General features: G+C 44.5%; 1 pseudogene; it reads right to left on the bottom strand.

The window, feature by feature from the left end:
- LOC138567795 (cytochrome P450 2F2-like) overlaps positions 1 to 23,063 on the bottom strand; it is a 351,472-nt pseudogene that overhangs the window by 218,460 nt on the left and 109,949 nt on the right.

Raw genomic sequence — 23,063 nt, 5'->3', positions numbered from 1 at the left:
TTTGTTGGTTTGAACATTTGCGGATATCATTTTTGTGCTCAGGATACTGCCATAACCACTCGAGTAGGGCGTAAGCGGCTGGGCTGGACATGGCGAGCTGTTTCAAGGGAATCAATTGCATGTCATTTGTAATCCTCCTGTGCCGACTGCCTCCCCCTCTACATTGGAAACGGCATTCACCTCTATAGCTGACCGAGTTGCCGCTCTCAAAATACAGATTATCAGGGGAGAAAAATCCAAACCATGGATTACTGACCATCTTCGTGCTCTTCGCCTTTTGCAAAGGCAGACTAAGCACGTCTGGTGCACCAACTACTGGCAAACAACCAGGCTAAACTTTACACATAGCAGTTGCTTCTATCATAAAGCTATTAGAGAGGCAAAGGGTGTGTTGTATTCCAAACAAGTCGAAACATCTATTAACCATCCTCAGGAGCTTTTCAAACTGGTTCGCTCACTTTTCTCTACCCCCTCCGAAGGAGCTCCTGGGTCACAATCTTTGTGCGATTCTCTTTCATCTTTTTTTTTAAGAAGAATTCTGACATTTGCTATACCCTCCAGGCCTCCCAGCCACATTTTTGGGCAGTTTCGTCTGCGATCACGGAGGTCTCGCATGGCATGTGCTGGGATGTTTTCCTGCTTTTGTCTTCAGAGGATATTTTGCTGCTCGTGGAAAGATTGAAATCTGCCTTCCGGACCGACGCTATTCTGCTGTGGGTTATAAAGGAGGTGATAGGTCAAATTGTCATGCAGATTGCAACAGCTGTTAATGATTCACTTGAAACTGGTTTCATTCCAATTTCACTTAAGCATGCTCTGGTGTTTCCCTTACTGAAAAAAACACTCTTGAACCTGCAGTGTTGGCTAACTACTGTCCCAATTCCTTGCTACCTTTTCTAACGAAATTGCTTGAGTCCCTTGTCTGTCCTCTTTTGGCCACATTTTTGGAGCAATCTTTTTTCTTTCACTCTTCTCAATCTGGGTTCCGGCCAGGCCATGGTACGGAAGGAGTCCTGGTCTCTGTGGTGGACGATCTCACCCGACTGCATGACTCAGGTGACACAGAGGTAGGTATTGTGCTTGATCTGTTGGCCCAGTTTGACACCATTGATTATGCAGTTTTGCTGAGACCCTTGCAGGGGCCAGGCTCTCTGGGGTGATACTGGCCTGGTTTTCCTCTTTCCTATCAGACCGATCCCAATCTCATTCTTTACCACCCTTCTCCTCTCCTCCAACTGCACGTCTCTGTGGGATTCGTCAAGGCTCCGCCATCTCCCCCATTCTGTTTAACATTTACGTTCAGCCACTGATGAGGCTCATCGGTTCCCACAGCTTCACTTGCTATGCCTACGCCGATGATACCCAGATCTTAGTATGCCTGGATCTGGTGGTACCAGAGACGGCAGTCAGGCTTAGGACATGCTTGGAGCCCTGCAGGAATTGATGTCCTCTAACTGGCTGAAACTGAACAGGGAGAAGACGGAGCTACTGGTGGTGAGTCCTTCTGATGTACTGCTTTTTCGTCCCCCCTCTTTTGGCCATCTTCACTGGGCTCTTGCCCCACTCCTGCACCTATTGTCAAAGATCTGTGGGTGAAAATTGCTTCCTCTCTTTCCATGGCTGCTCAGGTCAGTTCTATCTCTCAGGCAGGGCATCTTAAGCGTAAGGTACTGCAGAAAGTCCTGCCGTTCCCCCCCCCTTCCCCACTACCGGACTCTCGTGGTCTCTTCACTAGTGCTATCATCTCATGATTATTGGAATGTGCTGCTTCCCGCCTTCTCGAACCTACAAAACCTGGCGGCCCGGGTCACTACTTCCACCCCCTGCAGTGCCCACATTTCCCCTGTACTGCACTCTCTCCACTGACTCTGAGTGGGGAAAAGAGTGCAGTTTAAGTCTCTCTGCATGGTTTTCCATGCCTTACATGGGACTGGAGCAGCCTATTTGCAGGCTCAGTTCCAGTTGTATGTACCTCACCGTTCTCTTTGCTCTGAAGAAGCTTTTTTGGTGGAGGTTCCCGACTTCAGACTGTCCAGGGTTGGTGGTCATGCCTTCTTGATGACGAGGCCATCCTGTGGAACTCTCTCCTTCTGGCCATGCGGAGGTCTTTGAAGACGTTTTTGCTCTGGTTTCTTCTCTACTTGCTGGGTAACGCTATGATGCCTCTGGGTGACCGTACGCTTTATAAGTTGGTATAAATAAATAAACAAATAAACAATGTCAAGTTAACCTTCTCCACAGGCTCAAAGCCTGCCTCCTGAAACATTTCAAGACCAGCAGGCGATCCCAAAGGGAAGCCCAGAATAATGAATTTGCTTGGAAAAGACAAACCATTTCAATAAGTATCTCAGCTGATTATTTCCTTTAGAGATATCACCCAAAGGCTCTCGTTACACCATCAGATCTGCCCAATGAGCTCTCAACATAGACACTGCAAGGCCTTTCCCAAAACTATTAGAAAGAAATTGCAATATAACTGCCATGCCACAGGACACCGCCTGAACTGCATTCTGTACACAACAGGATATAATATGGTTATAGTGCCTATTGTGGCACATCGGAGTAGTTGGCCTACTGAGTAAGCCACTTGAGGAGTAAGGCAAAGGCTTTGCCAGCCTTTCCTTTAATTTTCCACACCAACCATTTCACCAGAGACATGTCTCTGTCTTTCCTATGGAGACATCAGTAAGAGAGGGTAACATAGCTCCCAACTCACATGCTTTTGGTGGGTGTCATCCAAAAAGAATCAGTTACTTCACCAATGTCCATTCACATTAATGGGTTCTCACCCATCCAAAATTAATTATTAATTAATTAATATTGTATTACCCGCTTAACACCCGAGACCAGTCACTAAGTACAGGACCAGGATTCAAATCTTTGTTGCTCTGCGTTGTCTTTCTTCAAAGACAATTGTTGTACCCCTGTGATATCCCCCTATCCTTAAATCTGCAATGTGTACCTTTCCAAGCGACTACAAGTGCTGAGAGGTATGGGGTACAGCTAAAGAACCCATAAGGAGCCATCACCAAACTCACCAGAACGGTGAACCCTGATCTCCGTGGCAAATAGGGCACGACTAAGATCAGCTCTGATGCGCGGTCCCAGAGCCTGCTTAACATTTCAGATTTAAAGGGACGGGAGGAAAGGCATAAAGCAGATCCATCAGCCATTCCAAGTACATTGCATCCACGCTGCAAGCTCTAATGCTCTGGAAACTGAAGCCAAATAATGTAAGCTGAGTATTCTGCATAGAGGCACAGCTGGGATCCCAAACCTCCCCTTTAACTTCTGAAACACCGCCTGTCGCAGTGACATCTCCTGGGAGGAGAGGAGCTCATCCAATCTGTAGTGCCATTGTGCACTCTCCTGATATGCAGTGCTGTCAGAGACACATCGGTCGACTCTGACCACACCCCATAACTCTGGACAAGTCCACAAGAGCTATAGCCTGAGTACCCCCTTGCTGGTTTACATAAGCCACTGCTGAGGTACTATTCATCCTGACCAACACAGAACACCCTTGCACCCTACTTGAAACACCGGCAACAACCCCTGAAGATGAACAGCTTCATGCAATGGGAGCAGCGCTCATCTAAGCCCCAGCCCACATTGTGCATTAATGAACATCAGATGCTGTAATGGCACAGGATGTGATTGTTCCCAATTAACCAAGAAGGCAGATGATTCAGTCGACAATATGTACCGCCTCTTCTAAGTGCACCATCGTGGCAGCCTTCACCAACCAATCATACAGATAGGGAAAGACCTGAACCCCCCCTCGATTCTGCTAAGCCATCTCGGGGCCAAGGCATTTGAGAACACCTTTGGGGCCGACCGTAGACCAAATGGGAGGGACAAGAACTGAACTGAACATGCTGCCCTCGAACTGCAATTCACAAGTGTTTGTGATGCATGCTTGTTTAACAGTGCACCACACTTGCTCTATTGCTCCGAATGCCTGGATATGTAGTTTGAATACTGTTCTCTACTTCCATGACTGAATGTGAAGCCGTGTGTGTAAGGAGAGACCTGAGCTGCAAAAGATGTTAATTATTCAAGCAGAATGTCAGTTAAAATAACGTGACTGCTGAAATGATAACAACCTACACATCATTCAAGTGTACCTTGAAGGTCTCGTATTTCTATTGCCAACATCAAGTTACTTAGATTACATCGTTCACTGACGCAAGTTTGTAGTGCCTGCTGGTCGTGCCAGAAGTATGGAAAACTGGGCAACTCAATGGATGTATTTCCCGAATGCTGCGATATCTGGGTTGAATGCTGTTCTGGAATTGTGTGACTGAATGGGAAGCAGAAGTGTGCATTGGGCCAGACGTCCACAAAAAATGCAATATCTGAATTATAAAGCTGTTAAATATAAAAACATAACTACAGATTGAATAATGTGACCACTGATGAGACCAAAATTACTTAGATTCAAGTGTACCTCGAAACCCTCATATTTCTATTGCTGATAATCTTGCATCTCAATTTCACTTTTTTGAGGTTTACTTGAGGCGCAGCTTGTGAAAGTGATCTTTTCAGAGCTCTCAAGAGTCCCATGACCAAGCGTGAGAAGTCCATCCAGTCGTGCTATTTCTTAGACATCTGGAACATGTAGTGTTCCTACATTTCAAATGGGAAAGAAAAAAATAAGTTCCAGAATCCAAAGGGAAATGCAGGAGCGGATGCCCTTCTCACGCATAGCCATGGCAAGCTTTATAGCTTTTTCCTTTTCACATTATTCTGCAACACCCAAATGGACCCACAAAACACCTGGGAAAGTAGCATTCCATTCTTTTGGTAGTTGAATCCCTCCTCTCCACAAACAACTCTGCTTATCTTACAGCCAGCCATCCACATGGCTGAGCGCAGGAAGGTATATCCCATTGATTACAAATGATTGCTTTTGTTCAATTTGAATATTGGATTACCTCCATGTAACTCTTCTTTGTCCCAGTACTGACTTTGAGTTACACTTGAGACCCTTCCTCTAATGACTGGAATCTTAACTCATCTTGAGGGTTCTGCCCCTCCCACCAGAAGGTATAAAGCCTCCTTTTCCAAATCAAGCTCAGTTCATTTGTTTCTGTCCTCTGGACAGGTATCACATTCTTCTCACTACTGTGCTTCAAGTGGCAATGTTGGTAGTAGTGTGGGTACCCTTCACTGCATATGGGTAAGGGGAGTGCATAGAATCATGCATGGTTCACTGTTGGTCATGAGGGCTCAATTGGGGTCTGGATTTTACCAAACAGCCTCTTGGGTTTAGTGAGTGGAATGCTACACTGGATGGTTTGTGAACATGGACCAGGGATGGGAATAGCCCTGCTACTAGGCACAGGTGAGTGTTTGTTGGGCTGGCTGATGGGCCAGCCCAGTTATTTCAGTTTTCTGTATTGGTGTAGGCTGAGCAGGAGAGGGTGGTGTCCCACTCAGCCTGACCATTTCTCGGAACCCTGTAGCCCACAATGTAACGTGAGATATTGCCAAGCCAGTGGGGGTGGGAAGAGCAGGGGGGGAGGAGGGGTGACACTGAGCTCGGGGGCAGGTACTTACACATTGCAATCAGGAGGTCCCATCATCAGTTCTTGCTGTTCACAGTAGGGTGGCATCACCTCTATTGTCAGGTTCTACCTCTTGGTTTGCAGACATCCTTTAGTGTGTTCATAATGGTTTTGGTTCCTGTAGTTGCATGGCTTCTCCTGGAAGGGAGTTGGGCTCTTTGTTAGTTGACTCATGATAGCAGGTACTTTTGGAGGAGGGGGTTCTTTCTACATACTTGTTTGTCTCTCGTGAGTTTTTTAGTTGTATGGAGGAAGTGCCATCTTCTGCCCTTGCAGGACCTGGCTTTTCATTGGGATGCAAATTCGTATGTACATGGGAAAGGTCTTCCTGCTGATGGATTGTACAAAGCATCTTCGGCTTTGCTGCAATAATTGGACAAGGTGGAAGTGGCATCAGCCAGGATACTGCACCAAGCACAGGGACATATGTCATCTTGAGTGTAGGCAGTGCTGGTGGGCACAGTTGCACCTCAGGCCTCTGCTGGGTCTTCTGCATCATCATTGGTATGATGGCTCTACTGCAAATTCTACTTGATAGTTTTGAGAGGATTCCTGCCACATTTACGTTGAGAGTTCATTTGGTGGCAAATTCTACTTGATAGTTTTGAGAGGAGTCCTGCAACATTTACTTTGAGAGTTCATTTGGTGGCTGTGTAGGCAAATCTCTGCAAGAGACAATTTCCTGAGGCGCATGTTAATAAGTGTGCCCATTTCCAGGCCTGTGGATTTTTTTGCAACTCCCTGGGATCTTCTGATGGTCTTGACATTTCGCTGGGGGAGTTTTAGACCAGTAGAAGTGACTGAAAGGACTGAAATTATTGATGTGAAATGTTAAAGGGATAGTCTAGTAAAAATTTTTATTTCAAAAATAGATAGGCCACATTAAAAAAAAAATACTAGCATCCTCCGTTTTAAAACTTCCTATGTAAAATTTTGAGCTATTCAAGCTCAAAATTCGAAAAAGCAAGCACATGGGGGGCCGCCATTTTGTGAAAAACAGCCGCGTTGTGTCTGCCTGAATCTGCTTTTCCATTTCGGGCTCTTGAGCTCCCCACGGCATGTAAACACAACCGCGTAGTGTTTCTACCTGCAGCTGATTTCCCACGGGGAGCCCGAGAGCCCCAAATGGGAAATCAGCTGCAGGTAGAAACACTACCCGGCATGTAAACACAACCGCGTGTGTTTCTGCCTGCTGTGGCTTTCACTTTGGGTCTCCGGTGCTCCCCTGGGAAAAAAGTGGCAGAAACACACGCGGTTGTGTTGGAAAATGCTGCGGTTTTTCTTTCCAAGTTTCTCAGGCTCCTCCGAGCCAGAGGAGCCTGAGAAACTTGGAACGAAAAACCGCAACGTTTTCCAACACAATAACGTTGTATTTATGTTTGCGGTCGCTTCAAAAGTGACCGCAAACATAAATACAATGTTTTTAAAGCTGCGGTTTTATTTCTAAGTTTTCCGGGCTCCTCCAGCGAGATTCAGCTGCAGCTTTCCTGTTCTGGTCTCCGGTCCGCGTCCTCCGAGTCCCGGCACTAATGAAGGGAAAGCCACCCAGCGGTAGACTTTGTTTACTACAGCTGGCTGGCTTTTCCTTCATTAGTGCCGCAAAAGCAAAAGCCAGCACAGGAGGGCCTCCATTTCACAAAATGGCGGCACCCCTGTGCTTGCTTTTTCGAATTTTGAGCTTCAATAGCTCAAAATTTTACATAGGAAGTTTTAAAACGGAGGATGCTAGTATTTTTTTTTTAATGTGGCCTATCTATTTTTGAAATAACATTTTTTACTAGACTATCCCTTTAAGCTTCGAATTCACCCTATTTGGTGGCTATCACGTCTTCCCAAATATTGTGGAAGATTGCAAGGCACTTTTCTTGGAAATTGTACCAGAACCATTGGTGTTTTGCTGTGATCACGGTTTTCTTCCAAAAGTGGCTTCTCAGTTCCACAGGCCTCAAGACAATGTGGTCCCAGTTTTCAATATGCATCTTTCTTCTCTGTAAGAGGATGTTTGGCATTCTTTATAGGTCTGAAGGGTTTTGCTCATATACATTAAGGGGACTACATGTTTTCTGAAGGTGAACAATTTGTTTGTCACATATGGGGCCTCGTAGACTGCCAGAGAAGCCTTGGGAGTTTCCAACAGGATGGACTTGTCACATCATTGCTGTGGCTTCCAAAGCAGTGGGGGGTATGACTGCCTGAGAAGCTTATGAGGAGGTCGACGAGAGGCATGAACCAGTCTCGGGTAGAGAAGCTAAATTGGATAACCCAAATACTTTCTTCAGAAATTTTCAGCTGAACGTGGCCAGTCAGTGGGTCTGTGTGTTTGGTGTCAGCTTTCTGAATTCATACATTGTGTGATGTGGTCTAGCGGTCTGTCAATAAAGGTGGTGATGGTGTGTGTTAGGGAGAATTCTCCAGAATGGCTAATTTCCCATACCTACTGAGTCCCTCAGCAGCTTTGCTGGATTTCTAGGATTTATTTATTTTCCCACTCTTACGTGTGTTTTGCTGTGTGTTTTACATTTTTCTGTTCATAGACTGTGGAGCCTCACCTACTCCATAGGCATCAGCTTTTTACAGTGTGTCATGCAGCACTTTTAGTGCAGTGACAAAGGGTTGTCTTTTTCAGAATTCCTACTCTAAACTCCATATTCTGGGACTGACTACTGTCTCCCAGAACATGTAAAGTTGCCATTGACATTATTAGTCTTTTTAAATTCACAGACCCAGTACAACCTATCTTACATAGAGTACTGGAAAGGGCTAATAGTTATCCCTTTTTGTCTGTCTCTCATGGAACATTATTTTGTTCCCCTTTCTTTAGGATTTAGCTGGTGGCAGTGGTATCTACCATATTCTTCCTACCGCGGTCTATGTAAATAGCCTTGGTAGTGTTTTAGGCTATCTTGGTAGCCTCATACTTAAATCTGCTGGACACAATTTACTTTTATTTGGTTCCAGCCGGGTTTATTTTCTATTTCTTTTGTAAAGGACTTTCTCACGTTTTACTCTGCGCGCCAAACCAGGTTTGGTTCCTTTGTTCGCCGTCCTTTGGCGGGCTTCTGCACAGAAGCCCTCCTTAGGTGCCTGAGAGTCTGGGGGGACAGGATGTGAGGGAGGGGTTTTAGGCCCCCTGCACAGGGTTCCCTTTGAAACCCAAGTCGCACTCTGGTTTGATTGGCTAGGTGACTGTCCTGCCAGGACAGCCACCCTGCTGTGTGATTGACAGCCAGGCTGTGTGAATGGGGGAAAACTGCATAAAAAGCAGGTCTCTGGGACTAGGAAGGCGGAGTTGCCACTGGATCGAGAGAACCGAAGAGAAGCTGAAAGAAGAGGACCACCACCATGTCTGAACCTCCCGGTGAAGCCCTGCTGCGGGTCTGAATCTCCAAACTTCAATGACAGAGAAGATCTGCAAGGAATCCCCTTCCGTTGAGCTGGTGGGACCAACCAGTTTGCCAAACACCAAGCAAGGGCTCCCTCCCCCAGTCGAATTTGCTGTGCACAGCTGCAGTGAACTGGATAGCCAGAAGGACCAGACCCTGTTTGAGTTTTAAGGAGCACACCTTTTATTTGTTGCTTTGCTCTGATGCTGGTTTCTTCCTTGGGCAGTGCAGGACCCTCCAGTCTTACAACTTCATGTCAGTCTGATAGTCGCTTCAGGAACCGTGAGCCTGCAAGACCTGCCAGGAACTTCTGCCTCAGCTACAGCCTTCTTCTTTATTTAAGGTACTGTTCTAACCCAGTTGTTCATTCCGTCCGACCGCGGAGAAAGTGTTTGAAATCTTTTGCCAATCCGAGGGCTTGTCCTTCTCTACTCTTTTAAGTAACTTTTCTTCCCATCAACTTCATTTTGAACTCTTGGCAAAGACTTAACCGCAAACTACTCTGAACTGTGTGATCCTCTGCAAAGACTCTGTACCATTAACATTGACTCAGGCCTATTGATTTGAATCCTCATTGTAGCAAGCCTTTTCTAGATTGCCCTGCCTACTTACTTGTTGGTGCTGCTTAATTTTGAATAACCTTGTCTTTCCCTCCTTTTTTAATTGCTGGAGTGCCACTTTGCTCACACTTCATTTTGAGTTTAACTTGTCCAGAATTAATTGGGTTTTGTGTAGTATATTAAGAGTGTGATTTTTCTGCTGCTTTATCTAGTGAACAGTTTTACAACTTATGTGTAAATAAATGTATATTCTTTTACTCAGAAACCTTGAGTCAGTGTTTGTTTGAATCATAGTAATTGCTGTCCTTTGTGTAACTATTGATACTGCTCACTTGTTCTTGAGATAAGCCTGGCTGCTCAGCCATCGCTACCACGTTACTGTGTAGTAAAGGCTTGTACCAAAGGTGAATTTGTACTGTCACTTGTAGTCGTTATTGTGTGTGGTGTTCCCAAAGGGTACTGCATATAATTCTGCCTAACACTGGTGTACAGAGGTGAGGACCAAGTATAGTGATTACACTTAGAGTGCTGCTATTACCTTGGATGAACTAACCACAAGGCTAAACATCACTAAAAAGCTAATTTAATCATGTCTGATATGGAAAGCTAGTCAGGAGACCCTCCTTAGTTACACTGTGGATTATCTGAAAACATCTGTGTAGAGAAAGGAATCTCTCTGTTAAAGGCAAAAGGTCAGAATTAATTGAAAGGTTGTTAGAGGAAAAAAGTCTGGAGAGTGGGTCTGAAATACCTGACCCTCCAGCAAATGTGGAAACTGATGAGGATGATAATGTGTCAATTATTATGAATGAGTAAGATGAGGCAGATGTGTCTCACAATATTGGCCTTACTGCTCCTCTACCTGCTCAGCAACCTCAACCTTTGTCCACTGGGACCCCATCAGGTCCTACACTCAGTCCTGAATTCATTGCTCCTGACAAGATGAGGCTTGAATTGGAATTCAAACGTATTAATGCTCAAACTGAACAAAAACATCAAGAAGTTAAGCTAAGAGTAATGGAGTTGAATCATGCCTTAGAAATGAAGAAATTGTGTATTGAAAATGCTTCTCTCCCATAGTCTCCTAGGTCTTCCATTCCTAAGAGACCTAGTATGGCTAAATACATTTTTCGTATTTATGAGGCTAAGCTTGATATTTTGGATTGGTTGGCAATGTTTGAATATAACCATGGAATGCAAGACATTACAGGGAATCAGTTGCTTCCTTGGCTCTTCTCTAGGCTACCCACTGTTGCATCTGATGTTGTGATGGAGTTGGGGGAGGTGGATAGGATGGATTATGAGTGTGTGAAGCTACCTTTAATTGCTAGATTTGGGAAGACCCCTTCCTAGTATCTTGAGAGGTTTAGGACCCTCAAAAAGCATGATGGTAAACCTTGGGCTACCTGGATATGTGAATGTTTGAAAAACTTAGATTGTTGGGTTAAGAGTCACAGAGTAAACATTTATGAAGGAATGAGAAATCTAGTTATGTTGGAGTCAATTTATGATGCCTGCTCTTCTGATCTCAGACAGCACTTGGCTGATTCTAAGGAAATAGATCCAAGGAAGTTAGCTAAGGCTGCTGACTTGTGGGTTGCCAACAGGGCTACTCACAAGGATTCTGGAGCAACTCAGAAGATGGATAAGGGAAAGCAGCCAAAGAAAGATAACAAGGAGAATTCTAATACCTCAAATCCAAAAGAGGGCCCAAAACAGCAACATAAGGGTACACCACTAGGGAAACCAAATCAGACTAGAGTACCATCTGGACCCAAACTAGATTGGGGTCAGAACAAACCCCCATTCATCAAAACATTTGGGAAATGTTCTGTTTGTGGGTCAACTGACCATGTGAAAGGGGTTCCCAGATGTAAGGGTAAACCTTCAGTGGTCCACACTGTCTCCTTAGCCTTCTCCCCATAGGAAGAAGTACCTATGGCAAGTGGAAACTTTCACCTACTAGCTGATGAACACATGAGCGTCTCAGCTAGTGTTTCTTTAGTGTCCCTGGGTTTGTGGGAACAACAGAATTTAGATGTCAATAATTCCATCCCAGATAATACTAAAGAGTATTATAAAGATAGTGTTCTTGTGAATGACCAGGAGACCCCAGCCATCAGAGACACTGTAGCCAGCATAACTGTGGTTGATGAATCATTTTTCAAGGTGGAGGATGTTGCTAAGGCACCCAAACACCTAACCAAGTTAGCTGGGGGCCCTGTGCAAATGCTTCCCCAGTTACCAGCTCTCGTCCAGTGCAATGACATGACTGTCAAAATACCTGTTAGTGTGCAGAGTGAAGTGCCTGGGAGAGTCCTGTTGGGTAATGACCTGAAAGCTCTTGGAGTTGTGTCTAGTACCCCCAGGCCTCCCAGTACAAGGAAACAGGAGCTCACTAGGCCTGCAAGGGAGAGGACCTTAAGAGGCCCTCCAGGGGAATTGATAGATGAAGCTGTCACCCCCAGTCCACAGGAGTTGCTCACTGCTATTTCAGGAGAGAAAGAGGCAAAGGGTAAACCCAAGACCTCCAAGAAGAAAGCAGATAGCAACCCTGTGCTACCAACGAGGACATCCCCAAGATTGTCCAAAGTCACACCTGTGACTCCTCCACCTGCTGAGGCTGAGTGTGAGGTACAACCCTGTGTGGTTGAGCCAGCATCGGAAGAATCAGATCTGGAAGAAGACATTACTCTAGTTGGAGATCTGGATCCTGTTGATCATCCTGAGCTGCAGTCTTTACTGGCAGAAGCAGGACCCAACAGGGCAGATTTCAGCAGATTGTCCTACTCTTGAAGGTCTTCACCTACAGGCAGCTTCTCAGCTCGATGGGCAAGAGCCTGGGAAGCATTGGTTGTACTGGGAAGATGGCCTCTTCTACAGTGCACCGACTGAGTCTATCCCTGGGGACTGCAAAAGGCTTGTAGTTCCCCCAGAAAACAGACTCAAGTTCCTACAGTTGGCCCATGAGATACCTTTGACTGGTCATTTGAGTTTCAAAAAGACCAAGGAAAGGCTCTCCCAATATTTCTACTGGCCTAGGATGGGTTCAGAAGTTGCCAAATTCTGTAGGAGCTTTCACACTTGCCAAACCTCTGGCAGGAATGGAGCCAAGAATGTGGTACCCCTGGTGCCTCTCCCAGTGGTGGGAGTTCCTCTTCAGAGGGCGGGCATCGACATTGTTGTTCCCCTTGACCCTCCCACATCTTCAGGGAACAGGTTTATCCTGGTTGTAGTAGACCATGCTACTAGATACCCTGAAGCATTACCTATGAGAACTGTTATGGCTCAGGCTGTGGCTAAGGCTCTACTTGGTATTTTTACATGAGTAGGGTTTCCTAAGGAAGTGATATCCAACAGGCAATTCAATTTTACGTCCCACTACATGCAAGCAATGTGGAACAATTGTGGTCTCTACAGCCTACCATCTTCAGACAAATGGACTGGTGGGGAGGTTTAATCATACTATGAAGAGCATGATAGGTGCCTTAGAGGAACCCCTTGAAAGAAAGTGGGACTTTCTACTGCCATGCCTTCTCTTTGCTTATAGAGAAGTCCCTTAGGAGGGAGTTGATTACAGTCCCTTTGAACTTCTCTATGGCCATCCAGTCAGAGGCCCGTTGGCCCTGATTATGGATGGGTTTGAGAGAGCTCCTTCCCCCAAGCCAGTCAGAGTGACTGGCTATTTGATACGTCTCTGGAGGAGAATGTCACACCTGATGGTAGAAGCAAGTGATAACTTAAAAGCAGGTCAGGCTCTGGTCAAACATGGGCATGATCAGAGGGCCAACATGGTTGAGGTTACTCAAGACCAGCTTGTTCTAGTTATGGTGCCAACAAGGCAGAGGGCCTTGCAGGACAAATGGATAGGACCATTCAAGGTTGTGAGCAAACCTGGATGGTGAACTATTTGGTGGACTTAGGCAGACCTAAGGAGGCTCCCAGAGTCTTTCACACCAACAATTTGAAGGCATATGTCTCGAGACCAGAAGTGGGAGCTTTGTTTCTAGCTTCAGCTCAAGAAGAAGAGGAGAGTGAACCTCTACCTGACCTACTCAAAGGCCAACCTTTACATGAGTAGATAGAAGGAGTTAATCTTTCTTCTAATCTGACATCTGAACAGCAGGATGAGTGCAAGTTTCTGTTGAATCAGTTTGCCTCCCTGTTTTTACTTTGCCCAGGCTTGACCCCTTGGGGCCAGCATAATATTCTCACTGGTGACTGTTTACCTGTGGAAAGCAAAGGTTACAGAATGTCAGAACATGTGAGATCCCACGTCAAAGTAGACGTCAAAAAGTTGCTTGATCTCGGGGTTATAGAGCCCTCTACAAGTCCATGGTCTAGTCCAGTTGTTCTAGTACCAAAGGCAGGATCCAAGGAGTTGAGATTCTGTGTGGACTATAGAGCTCAAATGCAGTCACCAAGATTGATGCCCATTCTTTACCAAGGACAGATGAACTTGTGGATAAACTTGGTGCAGCCAAGTACCTCAGTACATTTGATCTGACGTCAGGCTATTGGCAAATAGCCCTGACAGACCATGCCAAGCAGAAAACTGAAATGTCAACCCCAGCAGGCCTCTACCAGTTTAAGGTTATGGCCCTCATTACAAGTCAGGCGTTAAAGGTTTAACAGCGTCGTCGGCGCCGTTAACCCTTAACGCCTGATTCACACTGTAACGCCTGCTTTTTGCAGGCGTTAAAGTCCAAGGCGCTAAGCGACCTTGGTGCTAATTACGGCACCGTAATTTACGGTGCCGTAATTAGCGCCTTCCCCATCCCCATTATGCCTATGGGGCAAAAATGGGAATGGGGAAGGGCAAATGGTGAATGGGGAATTACCGCCCCAGTCACTTGGGAATGGGGCGGTAATTCCGCCATCCACCATGGCGGAATCCGGCATGGACCATGGTTCTAATAGCACCATGGTCCACTGCCTGACTTGTAATGAGGGTCTATGACTTTTGGATTAAAGAATGCAACTGCTACATTCCAAAGGAGGGCCAATCAAGTTCTGAATGGGATGGAGGACTTCTGCATGGCATACTTAGATGACATTGCAGTGTTCAGCCCTACATGGAAAGAACATGTTGATCAGTTAGCATATGTTTTGCAGGCTCTTAAGCAGGCCCATCTGACCATAAAGGCAAGCAAATGTCAAATTGGTCAGAGCAAAGTGGTCTACCTTGGTCATGAGGTAGGAGGAGGTGAAATAAGGCCATTGCCTAGCAAAGTACAAGATGTACAAAACTGGGCCACCCCTACTACTCAAACCCAAGTGAGAGCCTTCCTAGGTCTCACTGGGTAGTACAGGAATTTCATTGAAATCTATGGGTCCATCGTTTCTCCTTTGAATGTAGTCTCCTCTCCAAAATTCCTTAAAAAGGTTAGATGGAATGAGGAGTGGACTCAAGCCTTTGAAAACCTGAAGAAAGCCCTTTGTCAAGCTCCAGTCCTAAGAACGCCTGATTATTACCAACCCTTCATTGTGCAAACAGATGCCTCCAATACAGGTATAGGTGCAGTCCTTTAATGCCTTTAATGCCAATACAGGCATTTCAGTGCTGGACTGCCCATGTGGGTGGGACAAAGACTGATATGCATATGGATATTTCCCATCTGTGAAAGGTACAGTGAGCAGAAATTGTGTGCTGCAAACTCTCGTCTCAGAACAGGTTATCATGCAATGTTCTCTCTGGATAGGAGCGCCTGCTACCTTTTTTGAAATATTTGCAAGGCACTTGGGGTTGGTCACCCTAAGTTACCTGGGGCAACCAGGCGTGGACTCCCTGCTCACTGTGCTCAGAAAGGCATAGCTTCACCTCACTGATGAGGCCCAATAAAGCTGAAACACGTGTATGGGGTTGCTGTTTGTACTCTTGTTCAAAGAGGAATTGCCATAGCGTTTCAGTGCTGGACTGCCCATGTGGGTGGGACAAAGACTGATATGCAAATGCATATTTCCCATCTGTGAAAGGTACAGTGAGCAAAAAGCGTATACTGCAAACTCTCGTCTCAGAACAGGTTATCATGCCATGTTCTCTCTGGAGAGGCGTGCCTGCTACCTTTTGTGAAATAGGTGCAGTCCTTAGTCAACTCGATGACAAAGGGAGGGAGCACCCCATTTGCTTCATCAGTAGGAAACTGAAGGACCCACAAACAAGGTGGGTAACCATAGAGCGTGAGTGTTTTGCCATTGTGTGGTCTCTGAAGAAGTTTAGACCATCCTTGTATGGATCTACTTTTGTGATGCAGACAGACCACCAACCCTTGAGATGGTGAATGCAAATGAAAGGGGAGAACCCAAAACTTCTAAGATGGTCAATCTGCCTGCAAGGGTTTGATTTCACCATTGAGCACAGGTCAGTATGTCTGCACCAAAATGCTGATGGTCTCGCTAGGATGTTTATAACCGACTAGAGTGAAGAGATTCATCCAGGAGTGGATTAAATCCTCCTGTCCCTTAGTCTGGTGGGGGGCGAGTGTTAGGGAGAATTCTCCAGAATGGCTAATTTCCCTTACCTACTGAGTCCCTCAGCAGCTTTGCTGGATTTCTAGGATTAATGTTTTTCATCCTGTAAGAATGTAAGCCTTTTTTCCACTCTTACATGTGTTTTTCTAGCACATTTTTCCTACCGCGGTCTATGTAAATGGCCTTGGTACTGTTTTAGCCTATCTTGGTAGCCTCAAACTTAAATCCGCTTGACCCCATTTACTTTTATTTGGTTCCGGCTGGGTTTATTCATCATTCCTTTTTGTAAAGGTCTTTCTCGTGTTTTACTCTGCGCGCCAAACCAGATTTGGTTCCTTTGCTCGCCGTCCTTTGGCGGGCTTCTGCACAGAAGCCCTCCTTAGGCGCCTGAGAGTCTGGGGGGACACGATGTGAGGGAGTGTGTGTTACAGCATACATTTTGGAGTGTGGTGTTTTAAAAATCCTATGATCTTTGTATTTGGCACTACTCAAAAGTAAGTACTGGGATGAGGAAGCGGGATGTGGAAGTATTGCTTAGGTTACTTATGAGTTATTCTCATTACCCCCTAGTCCTACTTTGCATCATTACAGTTCTTGTGAACCACCTCTCCCTTTTGGTGAATGTTAATATGGCCCTTGATGCTCGCTCTGTATTGATTAACTGAGGTGGATTGAAGAAGGGAGGTGTTTATACCTCCCAGAGGGAGGAGAGGAACATTTGTGTTGGATAAAAATACCGTTCATTGGAGGAGGGGCGCAACAGTAAGTACTATGAAGAGGAACAGTAGGTCTAGGAGTCATAAGTGTTATCAGTAAGTAATCTAAGCATTAATCTTCATTTAACTCTTCTGTATAATTTGCCATCAAACCGACCCCCAATTTATTTTCTGCAACACAGTGTGAAGCCTTGTTTTGGCATGATAGCGCATGGAATTTAAATATGTGCCAGTTCAATCTTTAATAATGTGTTTTCTAAAATTAACAGGTCTCAATTTTTGCAACTGATCATTTTAGGAGCACAATGCTGTCACTCTGTATTCGCAAAATTGCAGTTTATTAATTATTCCTTGAGCTCAATTACTTAAAAGAAGGAGGAAATTATCTATATGTCAACACTTGAATCGTAATTCAATTCCTTTGTATTTTGTGAATTGTTGTAAAACATATCTTTAACATTTCTCTCAACTCTACGCTGTGAAAAGTCCCAAGCATGATAACATTTTAAGGTCTGCATGAACAAAAAATTAATGGCAAAAACCAAAGTAGTACCTGTCTAAGCGTAGCTTGTTTTTTCCATTAGCTAACAATGTAATACATTTAAAAATTACTTTAAAAACTGGGGTTCCATTTTCTTTTAGCTTTGGTCTGGTGCAATTTTATTTTGTAGATTGTGCACAGCAACCTATCCATAATACATGTAGCCACTCAGTATGTGAGAAAGAGTTTGTGTGTCCTTCACACAGCAGGCATTGAATAAGATTATTCCCATTTTCCTTACATCAGCAATAGGGAACCCAATGCAACAGTATATAAGCACACATTTCACATTTCACCAATCATTATTTTTTGGATTAAATTTAGAAAGAAATAAAGTAATCCCTACCTTTTTGGGACGGGAATATCTTCCCTCAAGATCTTCACACTTCACTCACGCAACTAACCTTTTTTGGTCCTGAAGAATTTGATTAAGTACTGAACTTCCTCCTGTATCCTTTCCTCCATGCTCCTCTTGCCCATTCCAAACTGCCCCAAGACTGACATGGCAAATCTGCGGAGCTGCTTCCATTTGTCCCCATTGCTGAAGGAAATTCCTAAAATAGACAGTCAAATATTGAATGCAAGAATGCATATAGTCTACCACAGCTAGGATACCAACCACTGGCAGTGTACCACCTGATCTAGATTTAATTCATCCGTTTCACTACCCAGAGATGGATTAAACTTCTGTGGGCATTGTGTGCAATCATTCAGTAAGAACAGCTCTGCAGCAAATACACTGACCATCTGAGCTATCTTTCTAGGATTGGAGCCTGTTGTCAGCAGGCTACACTTTAATATGAAGAGCTATTTAGTGGGATTGGAATCTGTGACTGCTGAAATATCACACAAGCTTTCTGTAGTTGATTTTTATAAAGTGTACAGTTCTTCATGTTTCACTAGGGCTTGAGGTCTATTGTTTACCAGCATTATTTGCAGCACTTTATAGAGGCACGGAAGAAATCAGATAACATGGAAATTGTGATGTACATTTTAACTGAATTGCCTGGATGTTGTTCCCAATAAGTGTTATCACCGGGCTTAATGGCATCTATGTTATCACCCATTCAAGTATAAAAGGCTGATTTGTTTGAAGTTTACAAACTTCACACATCTTGCAACAGTGATGTCAATCAAAACAAACAAAAAAGTGGAGACTCATAGTGCATATGGTGGCACAGCTAATAGATTTGTACGGGCAAACGATTCAGGATACGAAAAATATATTAGCTCACGAGCGAGTGCAGAGGGGTCGGGAGCACAGTTGGGAGTAACAGATGTATTCTCCAAGTAGTTATAGAGGCTTAGGTAGGCCAAGGTATAGGGTATGGGTGATATTGGGCCACATTCCGAGTATAAAGTAGCCATGCTGCTTTTAGTGGCATGGCTACCCCCATACCGGGTACCGGGTACCAGGTTCCTTGAATGGGGAAATACCGGGAAATTCTGACCTTGGAGGGCCGTTATTTCCCGATTCAAGGAACCCGGACAAGGTACTTCCCCATTCCCATTTGTGCCCCCATAGGGCTCAATGAGAATGGGGAGGATGCTAACAATGGGCCCGTTAATGACGGGCCCGTTTTAGCATCCTGGTCTGCTCGCGGGACCCGCTAAGGACGCCTGGTTTTACCAGGCGTCCTTAGCGGGTCCCGCGAGCAGACCTCGTAATGAGGCGGTAGGGGGTTAACGGCGCCGGCAGCTCTACCGGCGCTGTTAACCCCCTACCGCCAGGGTCATAATGAGACCCATTGTGTAGCAGTAGTGAAATATAATGTGTAACGATAATAATTCAGACACAGGGCCAGGTGCAGGAAATGCTGAAGTGTTACCATATTGGAAGTGAGGTCTAGCATTTTGTATTCCCTGTTGGAGGAGTAGCAGCATGGCATAATGCAGAGTTCGAATAATTTTCTCTTTCCCAATCTCCAGGAGTGAAGCTGAGAATAGTGGCATTCAGGCAGAACAGATAATGGTTTAATTGTATCAAGCTGCAGGCCTGGGGAACAAGAGTGAAATGTGAACCAGGGTAGATTAGGATCTGGCCAATCCGTCAAAGAACTATAGGGGACTGGTAGTATGTATAAAGGTGATAGCCAATGAGGATGGGGAAATAGCACTGTATAGTGTTTACGTCATGAGTGACGATTTCTTTCTTTAAAAAACTCACACTTGCTTTGAAATAACAGAGCGTCAAGTCAATTTGGTTCTATGAGACCTTCTAACACCCTTTTTTTTGTATACAAAATATTGTTTTCCTAGCAAATCAGTGCACCAAGCCTTTTTCCCCAGATGAGTTTTTTTATTGTCTGGTTGTCTCGAGGTCTTGCCTTACAATTGCCATCTGGCAAAGATGTGAAAGCACTGTTTTTGTTTAAAAATGTTATTAAATAGTAAAATGATGCAGGTAAACCAATCCCTGAATAGGGTAATGTGCTGTTGATTCCCCTTTCATGATATAAGTACCAAAAGCACAGTGTATATCTGTGTCCTGCTGCATCAGTAGCTTGAAAAAATGAGGACTGGTATTAGAGCTACAGAATCCAAAAGCTTTGTTTGAATTGCAGCTACAAAAACGAAAGCTGGCAACACATCCTGCATGTTTAACTCTCTCTCTGAATTTCCAGAATTTGTCACATATCTGACCACTTATCCAGACAAAGCAGAAAAGCATGGTGGTATGTGAGACAATCTTCTCTCAAAAAGGAAAATATTTTTTTTTACATACTTGGGACCAGATACATCCTGGTTCAAAAACATTACTTCATGCAAAATGAAGCATTAGTGGTGAGTCTACCCAGGAGGGTAAATTGCTCACCTTTGAATTGCAATCGGGTCTTAGTCATTACACAATTTGTGGAAATAGTTCCACATTGTGGTCTATAATAAAACATTTACCACAATCACAGCGTAGACTGACAAGCAAGTCCATTCCACTTGCACGGTCATCTTGGCATGTAGCCCTGTGCAACTCACCACCCAGATCAGTTCCTCAAGCGCAGCAGGAATGGGGCATTTCTATTGAAGCAAGCAGTAAATATGAGATTATATGACACCTTGTATGCGAATCAAAGGAGATTAAAAACTATCGACCAAATTGTCCATGATCAATATTTTATGTATGTCTTGTCATGCAAATGTTGTACCTGTCCACCAGATTCACATGTTTTGGTGAGTTGTGAAGATCTATATTCCTAATGTGTGCACAATATAGTTAACAGGAGAAATAAAAGTGAAAATGTCACAGACATTACCTATATTTATAAGTGTGGATGGCCATAAGAAGGTGAGCGGCTACAGAGCAGTGGCAGTACATTCACAATATTTTAATATGCAACATATGATTGACCAAGAATTGGTTCTTTTCCCCTGTAAATCATGTTATATTTCGACACAGGATGGACTAGTGTGGTACAAGAAGCATCACTAGCTGCTTTACGATTGAACTCTGTGCAATCAAAAGAGCAGTCCAACAGGCCTTTTGACCTGGAAACATGTTGTTTAAAAAAATACATTTGAATGTGTACTTATTGAAGACATTGCACTCGTCGCAAGTTCAAGATTGTTTTATATTTTGGAGTTTAAAGTTGGCCGATGGTTGGTGGAATGCTGGTGCCACGGAGGCAGGGATGTCATTTCACCAAAATGCCAGGGGTAGCGGAAGTGTCCTCACACGACCCTTGACCACCTGATGACATCACAGGAAGTGATGTAATTTGACCCCGCCCCCAAGTGTCATCACAGCCAGTGATGGCAAACGAACGTCAGATTAATTAGATGCATTAAGCACCCGTGTTTCCAGGTGCTCTAATTTCAGCCAGATATAAGAACCGAGCCACAGAGAGAGGCATGCTTTGTCCACAAGTGCACATTTGGGGAATGCCATTTTCCAGATTCGACATGGGGTAAAACATACACAATGCAATATTTGTAACCGGGTAACCGAAATCTGTAAGGCAGGCCACAGCTAATGTATGAAACATCCATGGATCCATGGACACAGAAGTATGTGTTATCTGTGGAGTTGCTGTGTTAGACAAGCCAAAAAGCACTGACCTGGGGAGGCGTGTGCTGCTGTTTAACCAGGAAATAAATGCTGCATGAGCAAGGCCTGAAAATTAAACCATTGACCAGGATTTAGTATGAACAAAATTCGCTGATTATAAATGTATATATGATTCAGCTACCACTACAATAGAAGAAACCTATTAGACTGATCTGCGTGCACAGAGGGGAGTGCACCTGATAAGGTTATCTTTGCTGGAGTATAATAGCTGGCAAAGGTTCTTTCAATATGCCCAAGGCCCCCGCATAGTTGTTATTATCTGAACGTAATACTGGGTGCCAGAGAACTTAAAAATTAATATAATATCATTGCTGCACAAAAAAATTCATAGCAACACACAGTTATTTCAAATTGAAAACACCCATGAGTTGCTTCTCACCCGAGTACTCACTGGCAGACGTCAAGTCATGCACTGAACACTACCCCTTTGTCAGACCCAGTGGTGTTAGTCCGAAAATAGGAGACTACTGTAAAACAATGAAGACACACCAGTCACGAGGAACAAAGGTATAAACAACAGTTTATTCACATTTGAGTTCAGACTGACTTTTACAAATGCACGGTTTACAAGCATAGGAAAAGTGAGCAAAAATGTCTGGGCATAGGAGTGTTTTATGCCGCTTTACAATACCATGACGAATTTGGGCTAGCTCATCGCGTCATAATGACTTGTGACCTAAAGACCCATGAACGTGGGCAATTCTCCATGGCAACAAGTGGTTGAACACTCCATGTCACCCTGCAGACTATTTACTGTCTGGGAAGCAAAGCAGAAAGGATGTAGGAGGATATCCTGTTCTTCGGTACAAGGTAACATTCCTTGTGCTACTTTATTTCTGTTTGTGCTGAGCTAAATGGTCAGTCTGCATGTCTACTCAGTAGTGTGTTCTTCTTAGAAACAGAATATGCAGTGAATCGTGCTTTGCTTTAATAGTCTGGATGGCACTTTCACAATTAGCTGCGGAAAAGACAGTCAAGGAAGACAGAATGGCACCTAATTTACAGATTAGCCATGTTTGTGCCAGTGCTTCAAGGTTCTCTGTTGCCAAGTTCAGCATGCTCAGTGATTTTTAGCATTCCTGTGTGGGGGCATGTTTTAGGGAAGCTTTGGAAGCAGTGACTTTGTGAGCCTGCACCGCATTCTGAATGAAAACTCAGAAATGTGAGCAAAGCAGACAAGATGGCGTTCTTGGAAACTGCGATGCCGTGGTTCAAGGTTTATGTTCAAATGTGTATGTGTATGTGCTTAGGCCAACATTGTAATGCAAGATATATCTACTTTTACAATGGCGTAGCACATTTGGTGTAGCACAACATTTGGCAGCTCTCCTGCGAATCATGCTGTGGGGGCCCCCAAAGCTCCTTAGCAAAGCACAGACCACGCCACTCGCGGGGCCGGTCCAGACCATCACATGGACAGAATGTCCATGATGATTATGCCGCTGCAGGGGCATGCACTACTGCAAGTGAAAGACGTAAATATGTTTTTCAATCAAAGCTTAAATCTTTAATGTAACATAGAGTGAAGGGGGTGGTGTCTGGTCCACCGATATACCAGCCACCAGTGATGGCTGATGACTTGTTTCTTTGTAGGATATAAATATTTGCCACAAGTATTTGATTGCGACTGAGCATATTGAGGGAGCCTGAACTAATAAAAATGGGTTGGTGGGGGACCTGTGGGGATTATTCTACCTGACCAGAGTAAATGCTTTGAATAATGGGTTAAAATGGTGCATTACTAAGCACACTTCCTGGG

Source organism: Ambystoma mexicanum, chromosome 2p (assembly GCF_040938575.1).
Source record: "Ambystoma mexicanum isolate Mex_15411 chromosome 2p, UKY_AmexF1_1, whole genome shotgun sequence".
Classification (NCBI taxonomy): Eukaryota; Metazoa; Chordata; class Amphibia; order Caudata; family Ambystomatidae; genus Ambystoma; species Ambystoma mexicanum.
This window is presented reverse-complemented; position numbering and strand designations above follow the sequence as displayed.